Source organism: Symphalangus syndactylus, chromosome 14 (assembly GCF_028878055.3).
Source record: "Symphalangus syndactylus isolate Jambi chromosome 14, NHGRI_mSymSyn1-v2.1_pri, whole genome shotgun sequence".
Lineage (NCBI taxonomy): Eukaryota > Metazoa > Chordata > Mammalia > Primates > Hylobatidae > Symphalangus > Symphalangus syndactylus.
Window position 1 is genome coordinate 69,319,149 of NC_072436.2, and position 15,045 is coordinate 69,334,193.

A 15,045-nucleotide genomic window follows, 5' to 3' on the forward strand; every position below is an offset into this window, starting at 1 on the left:
AAGTTGATGGATGAGTGGATGTTGAGTAAGTGAGTAGATATGTAGACACTGAACTTATTATGAAAGACAAGTATAATATCCAATTATACTTGTCATTTAAAAGTTAAAGTAAAAATTACAACATTGATGTGGTTCTCAGTGTATGTAGAGAAAGTATTTCAGACAATTACATCACAGAGTGGGGGCAGTAAAAGGGACTTAAATGGTAGTTAAATATCCACATTCCACTTTAAGTGGTAGATGTTAATAGTAGTAGACTGCAATAAACTGCATGTGTGTTTATTGAGATATGGCCTCTTCAGTCAGATAACCATATTCACCTGGAAGTTACAGAAACAACAGGTTTCTGTGTCTCAAGGTGACCTATAAATGTGACACAGATTACCAGCACTATAGGTGTGCTAGTATAGATCACATGGCTCTGCTGAGTTTTAAGCCAGAATAGCTGTTAGTGCTGTGCCTTTCACCCATTGGACATATATTTTATTTTAAAATGCATATTGTATTCAGAAAGCTACCTCTTAATTTAAACCTTAGTTATTTAAAAGCCAAATTTATTCTACATTTTTATAAACAACAAGAAATAGTTTTTGTAAGGGAAGATGGCTGCCATGTTTTTGCTGAGGTTCCAAGAAGTGCCTACTAAGAACCTGGGGATGAGGGAAGTAGGGTCGCCCTCTGCTGGCTACACATGGAACATCTACAAGGAATGGAAGTGATTGGTGATCTTTTTCAGGGAATAAACCAAAGATTGTTTTCAAATGTTTGACTAAGTCGTTATCCCCAAACTCCTGTTAAGGTGATGAGAATAGAGACTGAGGCTCAAAGTGGAAGACAGCAATGTAGACATAATTTACCAACTAAAAATTTAATCTTTTGGAGTAAGACTAAAGGGACATAATAAGGTCAATCCACTGGGAGCCAGAAGAGAGATGCCCAGAGAGCTGGAGGTTGGCAGGACCTTTCTAACCACCATCCCTGAGCACACCATCCCATGTGTGTGTCCTGTGCCCTGGGGTTTTTGTATTCCTGTTGTTGGGCATGATATTAACTCCCTTTGTTGTCATTCCATCTTCATCAAACATGTCAGTGCCAGCATTTGAGGTCTACTTGACAGATACATCTTTCATTACAAACTCATAATATGAAATTCTGTTTTATATATCCATCTCTAATGAGTTTGGTTAATGTGAATCTACCCCATAAGACAAGATCAGTCAGGCTATGCCCAAATCTGTCTTTTGAGCTAGCAGCCTGGGAGACAAAGTAAATGTCGCTTCCAAGACTCTTGGCAGTTAAAGTGCTGGTCTTCTCAGTCAGTACTCATTTCTGCAACATAGCTTAATATGAACTGCAGCAGAAGACAATGGAAAATGCAGTTCAACATTTCACTCGCTTTTGGCTCTGAATGCATTTTATACAACATTTCCTCATTTGAGGGCAACACTATATATGTATGTACATTACAAAGATACATACAATGCAACAATAAAATAGATTTTAGATGTCACAGTAAATAGAAATTTAGGATATGATAGTAAAGTAACATACTTTATCAGTGCCTGTGCAATTTCCAAACGACAGCCATACATTTGTCTCTGATCTTAGTAGCCAGACACAGGAGCACAATTAATTCCAAATTTAATGGGTTCCAAAAGATAAAAGCTAGCTTGTTGTCTAAGACAAGCCAACTCTACCCAATAGAGCCGAGAGAGTATTTTCCTCAGGTTCCCATAGAGAAGACACTTTGAGCTTATAGAAAATGTTCTCAACAGCTGGGTGCGGAGGCAAGAGAATCATATGAACCTGGGAGGTGGAGGGTGCAGTGAGCCAAGATTGTGCCACTGCACTCTGGCCTGGGCAACAGAGTGAGACTGTCTCAAAAAAAAAAAAAAGTGTTCTCCACAGCACCCCTATGATAAATAAGGAACACATTTCAAATAGTGCTTTCTTTCTTATAATGTCTCTGTGCAGACTAATGGCATACTGTGCAGTCTAGTAAAAAGCAATTCTATGAGGCATCAAGACTCCCCAATCCACATGAAATAAAATGAGAAATGTCATTGTGCAGGACTTCAGGGGCTACTCCCGCGGGAGATAAGCTGTCAGAGTGGGAGACCAGGCCCTGCGTCTCAGGGGCGCCCTGAGGGACAGAAGTCAGGAGCAGAGTGCAGGGGCTACTGAGCTGGAGAACAAGAGAGGAACACTGTGTGCGGGAGTCACAACGAGGGGCCCAATGAGAGAGACGCTGGAGTAACTGCTATGCAAACTTTGGGGAGCAGATGGGCCAAGGACTATTTTAGGAAGTTAAGATGTTTGTTGTGTAAACAACAGCCTGGCCATACCCTTCAAGACAACCAGGCAACATGGCATGGTGGTTTGGAGCAGTGGCTTCAAAGTTATAGACTTGCACACCTCATAAAATTACTAGGAAAAAATTGTATGCCTCCTTTCTCATTTTAACAAATGTGACAAAAAATTGTTTTATCACAAGTTCAAATAATTATGAAGTATATAATTTCTGGGGTACTGTAAACACTGACATTTTAAAACAAAACTGTCTCATCAGTCTTTTTACATGTATAGTAGAATATTAATACAATAGCAATTTGAAACCCTCCATTATCCACTTACAAATTACCATAGGCCCATCTCTACTAAAAATATAAAAATTAGCCATGGGTGGTGGCAGGCGCCTGTAATCCCAGCTATTCAGGAGGCTGAGGCACAAGAATCGCTTGAGCCTGGGAGGTGGAGGTTGCGGTGAGCCAGAGATCACGCCACTGCACTACAGCCTGGGCGGCAGAGTGAGACTCTGTCTCATAAATAAATAAATAAATAATAAAATAATATACCATAAACAAGCTCTTCATTAAGGGTCAGAAATTGTACCTTGTGCATTTTACCTATTGAAATTTAACTTCCATTCCAACTCTCCCATATAACTTTACAAATTTTATATATTTTTTATGCTTGAAAGTCTTATTTTGATCATCCAGTTAACCAACAGAATGTGACACTGGTGATGAGATATTACTGCTGAGATTTGGTTGCATAAAGACTCTTCTGTCTTGCCGGTGTTCTTCCACTCCCACACTTGCTGGCTTGCTCTAGCCAGCTGACATGTTGTCGACTGCCCCATGGAAAGGTGTGTGTGGCCAAGAACTGAGGGAGGTTTCCAGCCAACAGTGAGGAGCTTAGGCCTTCAGTCCAACTGCCTGGGAATAACTGAGTCCTGCCAACAACCCCATGAGCTTAGAAGTACATTCTCTCTCAGGCCGGGTGCGGTGGCTCACACCTGTAATCCCAGCACTTTGGGAGGCCCAGGCTGGTGGATCACTTAAGGTCAGGAGTCCGAGACCAACCTGGCCAACATGATGAAAACCCGTCTCTACTAAAAATACAAAAATTAGCTGGGTATGGTGGCACACGCCTGTAATCCCAGCTACTTGGGAGGCTGAGATGGGGAATCACTTGAACCCAGAAGGCAGAGGTTGCAGTGAGCTGAGATGGTGCCACCACACTCCAGCCTGGGCAATAGAGCGAGACTCAATCTCAAAAAAAAAAAAAAAGTACATTCTCTCTCAGTTGAGCCTTCAGCTGACACCTTGACTGCACACCTTGAGGTCACATTCAGATTCTAGACTCACAGAAACTTCTCAATAACTGTGTGATAATGTGTCTGATGAGTGGTTTATCAATTATATTGATCTCAAAGTACGAGACTTTGATTTCATTGATTCTATTATTTTTCTGTTTTCTGTTGTACTGACTTTCACTCTGATCTTCATTATTTCCTTCCCTCATCTTACCTTGGGTTTAATTTGCTCTTCTTTTTCTATTCCTCCCTCCCTCCCTCCCTCCCTCCCTTCCTTCCTTCTTTCCTTCTTTCCTTCCTTCATTTTTCCTTCCTTCTTTTCTTTTCTTTTCGACAGAGTCTTGCTCTGCTGCCCAGGCTGGAGTGCAGTGGTGGGACCTTGGCTCACTGCAACTTCTACCTTCTGGGTTCAAGCGATTCTCATGCCTCAGCCTCCTGAGTAGCTGGGACTACAGGGTGACACCATGCCTGGCTAACTTTTGTATTTTTAGTACAGACGGGATTTCACCATGTTGGCCAGGCTGGTCTCAAACTCCTGACCTCAAGTGATCCACCAGCCTCGGCCTCCCAAAGTGCTGGGATTACAGGCGTGATCCGCTGTGCCTAGCCATGCTCTTCTTTTTCTGGTTTTTAAAGGTGGAAGTTGAAGTAACTGATTTGAGACCTTTCTTCTTTTCTTTTATAGGCACCCAGCATTGTAAATTTTGCTCTAAGTACTGCTTTAGTTGGATCCTGCAATGGAAAATTATAAGCTGTCTAGAAACAATGAAAGGTTAGACATTCCATGCCAAAATCTGTGGGACACAGGGAATGTTTAATGTACAATACAATAAATATTATAAACCTAAACATCTTAGTAATTAAAGATGCTTAAAAATAAGATACGTGCCCGTCTCTAGGAATAGACAATACAAAAACATAGATTAATAGGAATGAGAAAGAAGACATAATAAAAATCTAGGGAGGATTATAAACTAATTGTACAAACTGACCAGGCATGGTGGTTTATGCCTGTAATCCCAGCACTTTGGGAGGCCGAGGCAGGTGGATTGCTTGAGCTCAGGAGTTTGAGGCCAGCCTAGGCAACATGGTGAAACTCTATCTCTACAAAAAATAGAAAAATTAGTTGGGCATGATGGTGCACACCTGTAGTCCCAGCTACTTGGGAGGCCGAGGTGGGAGGATCACTTGTGCCAAGGAGGTCGAGGCTGCAGTGAGCTGTGATCATGCCACTGCCAGTCAAGGCTGCAGTGAACCGTGATTACCCCACTGCACTCCAGCCTGGGTGACAAGTGAGACTGTGTCTCAAATAAAATAAAGTAAAATAAAATAAAATAATTGTACAATAGTACATGTTACTCCATAGCAATATATTTGAAAATCCAAAAGAAATAGATTATTTCCTAGCACAGTATGAATTATGAAAGTTATCTGAAGAAGTTGAAAACATGAATAGATCAATTTCAACAGAAGAGACTGAAATTGTGATTAAAATTCTGCCATTGAAAAGTCACCAGGAACAGTTATAGAATGTAAAATTCTTCAGTTATAGAATAGTAAGTCCATAACTGAATTTTACAAAGGCTTTAAAGAACAGATAATTCACATGCTATTTAAACAATTCCAGGAAAACAGAAAGGGGTTCAGAGCTCTCCCAGTTCATTTTATGCTGCCCCAGAACTTCAAGTCAAAACCTGACAAAAATATTTTTAAATGCATACATCCTAAATTTAAAAATATCAAATAAATGGGTATGCATAGGAAAAAAAGGAAAAATAAAATTTAAAAACATAGCAAATAAAATTCAGGAGTGTATCAGGAAAAATCAGATACTCTATCTACATAATCCATTATATTCAGCATGAGTTGGGGTTACATACAAATTCCCCATTAAGAGACATCTCCACAGCACACTGCAAGATGGAATTGTTAAAATACTAATCTGATTGTTGAGGATTGTCGTTCATTTGTTTTTTGTTTGTTTTTGAGATAGAGTCTCACTCTCTCACCCAGGCTGGAGTGCAATGGCACGATCTTGGCTCACTGTAACCTCTGCCTCCCAGGTTCAAGCAATTCTCCCTGCCTCAGCCTCCCGAGTACCTGGGATTACAGGCGCCCACCACCACGCCTGGCTAATTTTTATATTTTTAGTAGAGACAGGGTTTCACCATGTTGGCCAGGCTGGTCTTGAACACCTGACCTCAAATGATCCGCCCACCTCGGCCTAGTGCTGGGATTCCAAGCATGAGCCACCGCGCCTGGTCTTTGTTTTATAGTTTTATCACTCTAGAAACTGGAAACCCAAAATGTTTTTTACTGTTACTAGTTGTCTGGTTCTACTTTTGTGTGAAGTATCAAAAATATTTGTCCCAAGATTAGAGAACGGACAAATGGTTTGACTCTTCAACTTCATTTGCAACATGTGCATTCACTATGCAAAGACAGGCCTCCTCCACACTCTGCTTCTGAGCTGTTTGGGGACCACTCATGCTTCCATGTGAATTGAATCATCAGGGGACCAAACCCTGGTTATTCACTTAATGAACACTGGTGTTTCCTTATCATCTGCTTTTCTTTCTTGGGCTTTTTGCTTCCGATTTCCTTTCTACAAACATAGTGTTTTTATGACCATATGAAATGAAACTGCATTTTTAATCTAATAAGTTGCTTAATTTTAAAAATTGGCTGCTTATGTAAGCATTCTCTTCCCCAATATATGGCCCTCCAGTTTCCATGCCCTCTCAGACCTGGCACCAGGCACTCTTTTCAGATTCCCTTGCTAAAAAGCTAATAAACTTTGACGTGTGCTCAACATCAGTTTGTCTAAGAAAGTTTGTTTGTAACAAAAGATATGCTAAAGTGGGTCAAAATAGTTAGACCACAGCTTGCTTCACTGTGACCCGTGATCCAAAGCCATTATGTCATAAATTTTGCCCACTGTCTTAGTTCATTCAGACTGCTATAACAAAATACCATAAACTGGGTACCTTATAAAAAACACAAATTTATTTCTCATAGTCCTGGTCCCAAATCTCAGCTTGAGATTACAAATGACAATTTTTTTGTCTTTCAGGTTTAAATTAAAAAAAAAAAATTGTATTAAAGTTTGTATGCACATAATTTAAATAAAACACTTCTCAAGACTTTTAATGGAAAAAAGGCAATCTTTGAGTACCACTGCCTACTCCCCCCTTCTCCCATTCTGCCCTCTCCAGACACAATCCGTTTAAAATATTTTAACTGCTTTTTTAAGTATTAGTATTTACCTTCGGCTGGGCGCACTGGCTCACACCTGTAATTCCAGCACTTTGGGAGGCCAAAACGGGTGGATCACAAGGTCAGGAGTTCGAGTCCATCCTGACCAATGTGGTGAAACCCTGTCTCTACTAAAAAAAAAAAAAAAAAAAAAAAAAAAAAATTAGCCAGGTGTGGTGGCACATGCCTGTAATCCCAGCTATACAGGAGGCTGAGGCAGGAGAATTGCTTGAACCCAGGAGGTGGAGGTTGCAGTGAACCGAGATCATGCCACTGCACTCCAGCCTGGGTGACAGAGTGAGAGACTGTCTCAAAAAAAAAAGAAAAAAATTACCTTCATATCACTAAATAACATGCTTCTATTACTATTTCTTGATTTTTTTGGTTCCTTGTATTTTCTATTGACTCCCCTCTATGGAAGATAACATTTGTCTCTCTTTGAATAACTTCTTTTCTCCTGGTGTGTTATCTCTCACACACTCAACCCATTCTCTTCTTTCCATCTTCCAAACATAATAATTTTGGTTAGATGTATATTAGGTGTTTTTATTATTATACTCTGTTATTATTACCATGTATGATTACAGCAGGGTCATGTAATATACTATGATTTCCTTCCCTGCAAATAATTTACTTGTGGCCGGGGGGGAGGGGGGGAGTAAATAAGTTTGTTTTTTGTTTGTTTACTTGATTAGTTATATATGTACCCCAAACTCTCAATTGTTTTACCCTATCTCAAGATGTACTGTTTCTTAAATGATGCCATCAATTTTATCTTCTTTTTATAAAAAAAAACAGAGTCTGGCTCTGTTGCCAGGCTGGAGTGCAGTGACATGATCTTGGCTCACTGCAACCTCCATCCCCTGGGCTCAAGCGATTCTTGTGCCTCAGCCTCCCGAGTAGCTGGGATTGCAGGCGTGTGTCACCATGCCCGGCTAATTTTTATATTTTTAGTAGAGACGAGTTTTTGCCATGATGGCCAGGCTGGTCTTGAACTCCTGACCTCGTGATCTGCCTGCCTCAGCCTCCCAAAATGGTGGGATTACAGGTGTGGGCCACCACGCCCAGCCCCAATTTCACCATCTTTAACATGTGCCTCCTAAAGCCTTTTGATCTGCTCCAGTATGGTTGAGTGTGGTCCTTTGCACTCAGCTGGGATAACTGATACCAAAGTACTTTCCTGTCCTTGTATTACACATTACTGGAATCGGGAAAAAAGAACTTAGTACTTACTCCAGGAAACACTTGCTCTGGGAGTGAACCAACTAAAATAGTTTATTTCTCAAGACTTACAACTTGCTTGCCAAAGCTGTTCAAGAAACTTGCCTCACTGTTCCCAATGACCCAGAGCCATCATGTCATAAATTTTACCCACTGCATTGGCTCATTTAGGCTGCCCAAACAAAATACCATAAACTGGGTACCTTATAAAGAAACAGAAATTTCTCAGTTCTGGAGGCTGGGCCGATTTGGTGTCTGGTGAAGGTCAGCTTCCTTCTAGCTGGTGCTTTCTCCTTGGATAGTAGCTTCTCCCTGCATCGTCATATGGTGGAAGGGGCAAGGCAGCTCTCTGAGGCCTCTTTTATAGGAAAACAATCTCATTCATGAAGACTCCATCAATCTTCCTGAGCTCAAGCTATCCTTCTATCCCAGCCTCCTGTGTAGCTGGAACAACAGGTATGCACCGCCACGCCAAGCTAATTTTTTTTTAATTTAAATTTTTTGTACAGACTGGATCTTGCTGTATTTTCCAGGCTGTTCATAAATTCTTGTGCTCAAGAGATCCTCTCACCTTAGCCTCCCAAAGTCCTGGGATTATACGCTGGGTGTGGTGGGCCACCTCAGCCTGGGGTCTCTTTAATTAAGGTTATAATGCTAACCATGGCTTAAAATACTAAGCAGCATTTTCCAAATTGTTTATTGCTATTCCCTTGATTTTGGAGAAGCTGGGAAGTAAGGAGGTGAGGTGAATACTCTGACAATTAACACGTGTTAGAGAGGAAAGTTGTGTGAAGAGGCTGCCAAAATAAACAGCATGAATGAATCTTCTTGTATTAGGGCTGCTACAAACCCCAGGTAGACAAATGACAGCCCAGGCTCCTGAACCATCGGGAACCCAGGAGTTTACCCTACTGTGAGGAGGAGGCAGGCCTTCTTCAGTAAGGGTCCCACCATCATGGGCTAATAATCTTTCTCAGTTTAGGTGATATTGAGGTATTGGAACTGTTAGAAATCTGACAGATTTGACCAAGATTTGGAGATGTCCACATATTGGGAAGGACTGAGTGTCCCTAGCCGCTCTCCTCTGGGATAACGTGGACGTCATTAGTTTCAGAAGTAGGTGGGAAGAACAGGAGGATTGACTCTAATTTGGTGTGTAGTGAGGGCCTTGATGTCCTTCTGCCTCTGTCCACATTTCCCCGTGTGACTCATTGCACCCTGCGTTGCTCACAGGGATCATTAGTTCTCCCGGTAGACAGAGCACCTCTGCAGCCTCTGCTCTGCTGCCTTGTGAATTTCCTACACAGACTTGGTTGGTTATAATTTGGAAACGGTTTTTTGTTTTTTTCCTTTGTCTTAATCTTCTCCCATATTGAAGCTGCTATTGGTGACAGGGACAGGGGAGCAGGAAGCCAACCCAGGGAAACATGCGAGTTTCCTGCACACCACTTGGCCACCTGCCCTCACTGGCCAAACCCCTACTGCCATTCCCAGTCAGTCTGGTTTTTAGAGGAATCATGGGAATAGAACAGCTGGATACACTAATCTCTACAAAGTGTCAGGCAGGAGATTCACCTTCCCCAGTCCCAGGGGACAGGAGAGAAATCTGTAAAGGGACAGATCTACCATCTTTATTTTAAAAGAAAAAGCTCCCTCACATTTTGTTACTAGGAATCTCCTTTGTGACATTTGTTGAGTTTTCTCCCCAATCCTACCTTCCTATTGCCTATCTTTTATATAAAAATAATAAATATTTTAGGCTAATATGACAAAAATGAGATAAAATCTTAAAAACATTTTACTAGTGTACAGATACTAAAATGTGCTTACTGTAAAACAGTAAAATATTTCACTCTGGAAATCATCACTAAGTAATTATTCTTTCCTGTTGATTGTGAGCCTTCAAAAATGTTTAATGCTTGAAGGATGGTTTGGGAGGCAGGGAGTCCTTTTGTTAATGGGGGAGGGTGTCCGGGTTCTTGGCATCTTGAACAAAGAATTGGACAAAATGCACAAACAAAGCAAGGAAGGAAGGGATTTATTGAAAAAGAAAGTACACTCCACAGTGTGGGAGTGGGCCCGAGCATAGTTACAGAATTTTGGGGAGTTTAAATACCCTCTAGAGGATTCCATTGGTTACTTGGGGTAAGCCCTATGTAAATGGAGAGGATGAAGTAAAGTTACAGTCATTTACTTGGTCTATGCCCTATGGAGAGGATCTTTCCTGTCACAGGTGAAGTGTGAATTGGCCTTATGTTCCCTGCCTCCGAACCCTATTTTCCTGCCTCACTTAAAACAAAACAAAACAACAACAACAACAAAAAAAACCTTAATGAGGCATATGTTACATATCATAAAACTCACCCATTTCAAGTATACAATTCAGTGATTTTAGTAACTTCCCTCAGTGGTGTAGCCATAAGTATTACTCAGTTTTGGAACAATTTTATCCCTCCCAATAAGATCCTTCATGCACTTTTACAGTTAATCCTGTTCTCACCCCAGCTCCAGGAAGACTTTCTCTATATATAAATTTGTGTTTTCTGGACACTTCGAATCAATGAAATCATACAGTATGTGGTCTTATGTCTGTTTTTTTTTGTTTTTTTTTTTTTTTTTTAGACAGAGTCTCACTCAGCCGCCCATGCTGGAGTGCAGTGGCATGATCTCGGCTCACTACAACCACCATCTCTCCGATTCAAGCGATTCTCCTGGCTCAGCCTCCTGAGTAGCTGGGATTACAGGCACCCGCCATCATGCCCAGCTAATTTTTGTACTTTAGTAGAGATGGGGTTTCACTATGTTGGCCAGGGAGGTCTTGAACACCTGACCTCAGGTGATCCACCCGCTTCGGCCTCCAAAAGTGCTAGAATGACAAACGTGAGCCACTGCGCCCGGCCATGTCTGGCTTTTTTACTTAGCTAATGTTTTTGAGGTTTGTCCATGACATATAATGTCTTGGTAAGTTGTTCCTTTTATTGCTGAGTAGAATTCTGTTGATGGATATACCACATTTTGTCAGCAGGGAGTCTTTTAAACTTGGATTTGAACTTTCAGTGGTCTAAATGGAACCCTCCGAATGTAGGACTTACAGCGGAAGCTGCTGTGCATGTCAAAAAAACTACTTATCAGAATGAGTTTTGTCAGCTGGAGCCAGAACTGCTGCAGAAATTTTTATAATTTTGCAACTTCTTTTTTACAAGGAACATTTGTGCTACTACACGTCAGAACTTTTGAAGTGTCTGATAAATCCATATAATAAGTATGAGCATGTGTCTGGGTGGACAAGAAAGTGAAACCATCCATGCTACATTGGATAATTTTTCCTCTCCCAGACTGGACAGAGAATCTCTCAACTTTCAAAATAGAGTATGCTGTCTCCATTTACAAAGCTGCACAGGTATTAAAGATGGTGCTGCCTTTGTTAGGCAGATTTGGAGGGGAGGCCCAACAGCAAAGACGGAGAAGAAAAAAGGGAGTGGAGCTTGCGGAACAGGAAGCCCCCCAGGGTCTGTGCAGGGCTGCTCAGCTCTTGAGGATGTTGTGGATGGTGAAGTGGTGATGGTGTCCCGGAGCAGCCCAGCACCTCCACTGGGCCCAGAAGGTCTTGACTTTGGACGCTTACCCTCTTTCACAAGTGTTTAAAAGCTGTTTTTGCTTTTTTTTCCTAATCATTACTTGGTAGTTATTAACCCTTCTTTGGGGGAGGGACAGGGCTTTTAAACTGAAGAAAATAATTTTCATAAAAATATCAAAAGTGGAAAAAAATTACTTTGTAAAAAAATTTGCTATACAAACCAAATGGCAGCTGTTGAAAATCTCAATAAAATGTTAAGTGCATTTGCTGGCAGTGGTACCCTTCTGCATGAGGTTGGGTCACTGTGTCATCATACTGTGGGGGGCAGGGGTGTGCGGTATGTGTGGTGTATATGTGTGAAACTTTTTGTGTCAGGATGGGTCATAATCTTAGTTGTGGTTTTCTTTCCAAATAGGGTTAGAAAGTAGTAAAACATGGGCTGGAAGTGATAGACCTGAGTGAATTCCACCTTCACAACTCTGTGCCATTGGCCTGCGTTTTATTTACAAATAACCTCTTTATTTGTAAAAGTGCAACACCTCTCCCCTGGAACTATAATGACAGAATTTTAAAATACTGCCTGGCATATAATAGGCACTTAATACATGGTAGCCAATAGTGGCAATGATACGTACAGCTCTGAACAAAGAGGCAGTGCCATCTTTGGGCTAGAAGGGAAACTAGGCATTTGTTTTCCTGTTTCTGGGCAAAACTGACTCTTACTACCTAGAAAACAAGTATTCCGTATCTGCCTTTCAACTATTGAACAAGTTTCACATCCTGCTATATGTCAAGCATTGTCTTAGGTACAGGGGTTACGGGAGTTACCAAGCAGCCGTAGTCCCTGCTGTTGTGATTACGGTTTGGCAATGCCTAATTATTTAAACTGAAACCTCACTCAGATCTCTCAGTGATTTGTTGAGGGGCTTTATCATATGGTAAAAGACAATATGGGACCAGCCCAGGACCCATGGGTTTTGCTCTGAGCCCTATCATTTCTTTGCCTCCTTCCTAAAAATGGAAGGGGTCGGGGGGGGGGGGCGGGGGGCTTGGTGGATCCGGAGCTGACTTGCCTATTTACAGCATTTTAAAATCCTATAGTTACATGTAGTTTTGTGTAAATAGGGTTTATTAGAATGTAACTTCCTTGAAGAGATGAATGATACATTCTTTTTTTTTTTTTTTTTGAGATGGAGTCTCACTCTGTTGCCCAGGCTGGAGTGCAATGGTGTGATCTTGGCTCACTGCAACCTCTGCCTCCTGGATTCAAGCCATTCTCATGCCTCACCTGCTAGCATGCCCGCCTAATTTTTGTATTTTTAGTAAAGACAGGGTTTCACCATGTTGGTCAGACTGGTCTTGAACTCCTGAACTCAAGTGATCCACCCACCTCACCCTCCCAAAAGTGCTGGGATTACAGGCTTGAGCCACTGTGCCCGGCCTGGTGTACTTATTTATTTTTTTGGGACGGAGTCTCGCTTTGTCACCTGGTTGGAGTGCAGCGGCACGATCTTGGCTCACTGCAACCTCCGCCTCTTGGGTTCAAGCGATTCTCCTGCCTCAGCCTGCTGAGTAGCTGGGACTACAGGCGTGCACCACCACGCCCAGCTAATTTTTGTATTTTTAGTGGAGATGGAGTTTCACCATGTGGGCCAGGATGGTCTCGATCTCTTGACCTCGTTATCCGCCCGCCTCAGCCTTCCAAAGTGTCGGGATTACAGGCGTGAGCCACCACGCCTGGCCTTGGTGTACTTATTTTTAATGCTTAGAGTACTCATCACACCTACAAGACATTCAATAAATGTTTGCTGAATGAAAGGGACAGATGAAGCTGTACTATCCCTGAGATCACACAGAGAGATAAGGCAGTACTAGCCTCATTCCAATGCTTGTTCCAAGCTCTCTTGTCTCATCACAGGGCTCAGATGAAAGGAATGTATACATCTCTTAATGCCTTGGTAATACAAAATCCCATGAATTGCTTCTGATAGTTTGTTGGGGGACACTATAAGTTTAAAATTAAAGGGGGAGAAGGCCAGGCGCAGTGGCTCACACTTGTAATCCCAGCACTTTGGGAGGCCAAGACGGGCAGATCACCTGAGGTCAGGAGTTTGAGACCAGCCTGGCCAACATGGCAAAACCCCAACTCTACTAAAAAATACCAAAAAATTTGCAGGGCGTGGTGGTGCATGCCTGTAATCCCAGCTACTTGGGAGGCTGAGGCAGGAGAATCACTTGAACCTGGGAGGCAGAGGTCGCAGTGAGCCGAGATCACACCACTGCACTCCAGCCTGGGCAACAGAGTAAGACTCTGTCTTAAATAACATAACATAACAAACATAAACATAACATAACATAACATAACATAACATAACATAACATAACATAACATAACATAAAAAATAAAATAAATAAAATAAAATAAAATGGGAGAAACTCAGCAAAAATCACTTTTGGGCTGGGCATGGTGGCTCACACCTATAATTCCAGCACTTTGGGAGCCCAAGACAGCAGGATTGCTTGAAGCCAGGAGTTTGAGACCAGCCTGGGCAACATAGCAAGACCTATCTATCTCCACAAAAAAATGACAGAATTAGCCAGGTGTGGTGGTACATGACTGTACTCCCAGCTACTTGGAAGGCTGAGGTGGATCACTTGAGCTCAGGAATTCAATGCTGCAGTGAGCTATGATAGTGCCACTGCACTCTAGCCTAGGCAAGAATAAGACCCCACCTCTAAAATAAATTTTAAAAAATCACTTGTGATTTTCTGCACTGCAGCCTAATACAGCTTTAATAACTGGGAAGTGACCTCATCACATCTCCTAAATGTGACAGGAACTAGGAACACATCTGACCTTATGCACTTTAATACTGCCTTTATTCAGCATGTTTTTCAACACTTCTATGCTGGGATTAAAAAAAATCAAGATGTGCTCCTCCACTAAAACCTCCACTGTCCAACTGGAATTGCAGTCTAGACAATTCTACGGAAAAGTGATGGCCATATTCTGAAGAACATAAGTAGATCTCAGTAGTTATAAACTCTTTTCACCAAAATGCTGTCCTCATCCTGAGAGCATATTAAAAAAAAATCTCCAAAGCTCACCACTCATTAATAACCTAACAACAGTTTTTCAAGACTGTGGGATATAGCAAAGATGCCTCTGCTGTGTCCTTGTTCTCTCTGCAAGCTTTTTACCAGGTGCTGAACTGGAGACTTGCTGAGTGCTAGACCACAGTGATTTGGTCATAGCTGGATGTGAAGATGGCTGGCTGTTCTTTCAGAAGACCTGGGTGGAGTTCTTATTGCTCAAAGCTCCAGCTTGCAGCACTGGGCTAGAGCTGATGGGAGGAGAGCTGTTACTATTGTGTTCTACATGAATGCTACACTG

At 41.9% G+C, this 15,045-nt stretch overlaps 1 protein-coding gene across 1 annotated transcript in view; it reads left to right on the forward strand.

Annotated features, from left to right (window-relative positions):
- Positions 1 to 11,914, forward strand: part of PAIP2B (poly(A) binding protein interacting protein 2B) — a 118,710-nt gene extending 106,796 nt beyond the window's left edge. Inside the window, exon 5 of the transcript XR_010115668.1 lies at positions 11,443 to 11,914. The gene's annotated coding sequence lies outside the window, so the exon portion shown is untranslated. The remainder of the gene's footprint in view (positions 1 to 11,442) is intronic.
- The last annotated feature ends 3,131 nt before the right edge of the window (positions 11,915 to 15,045 follow it).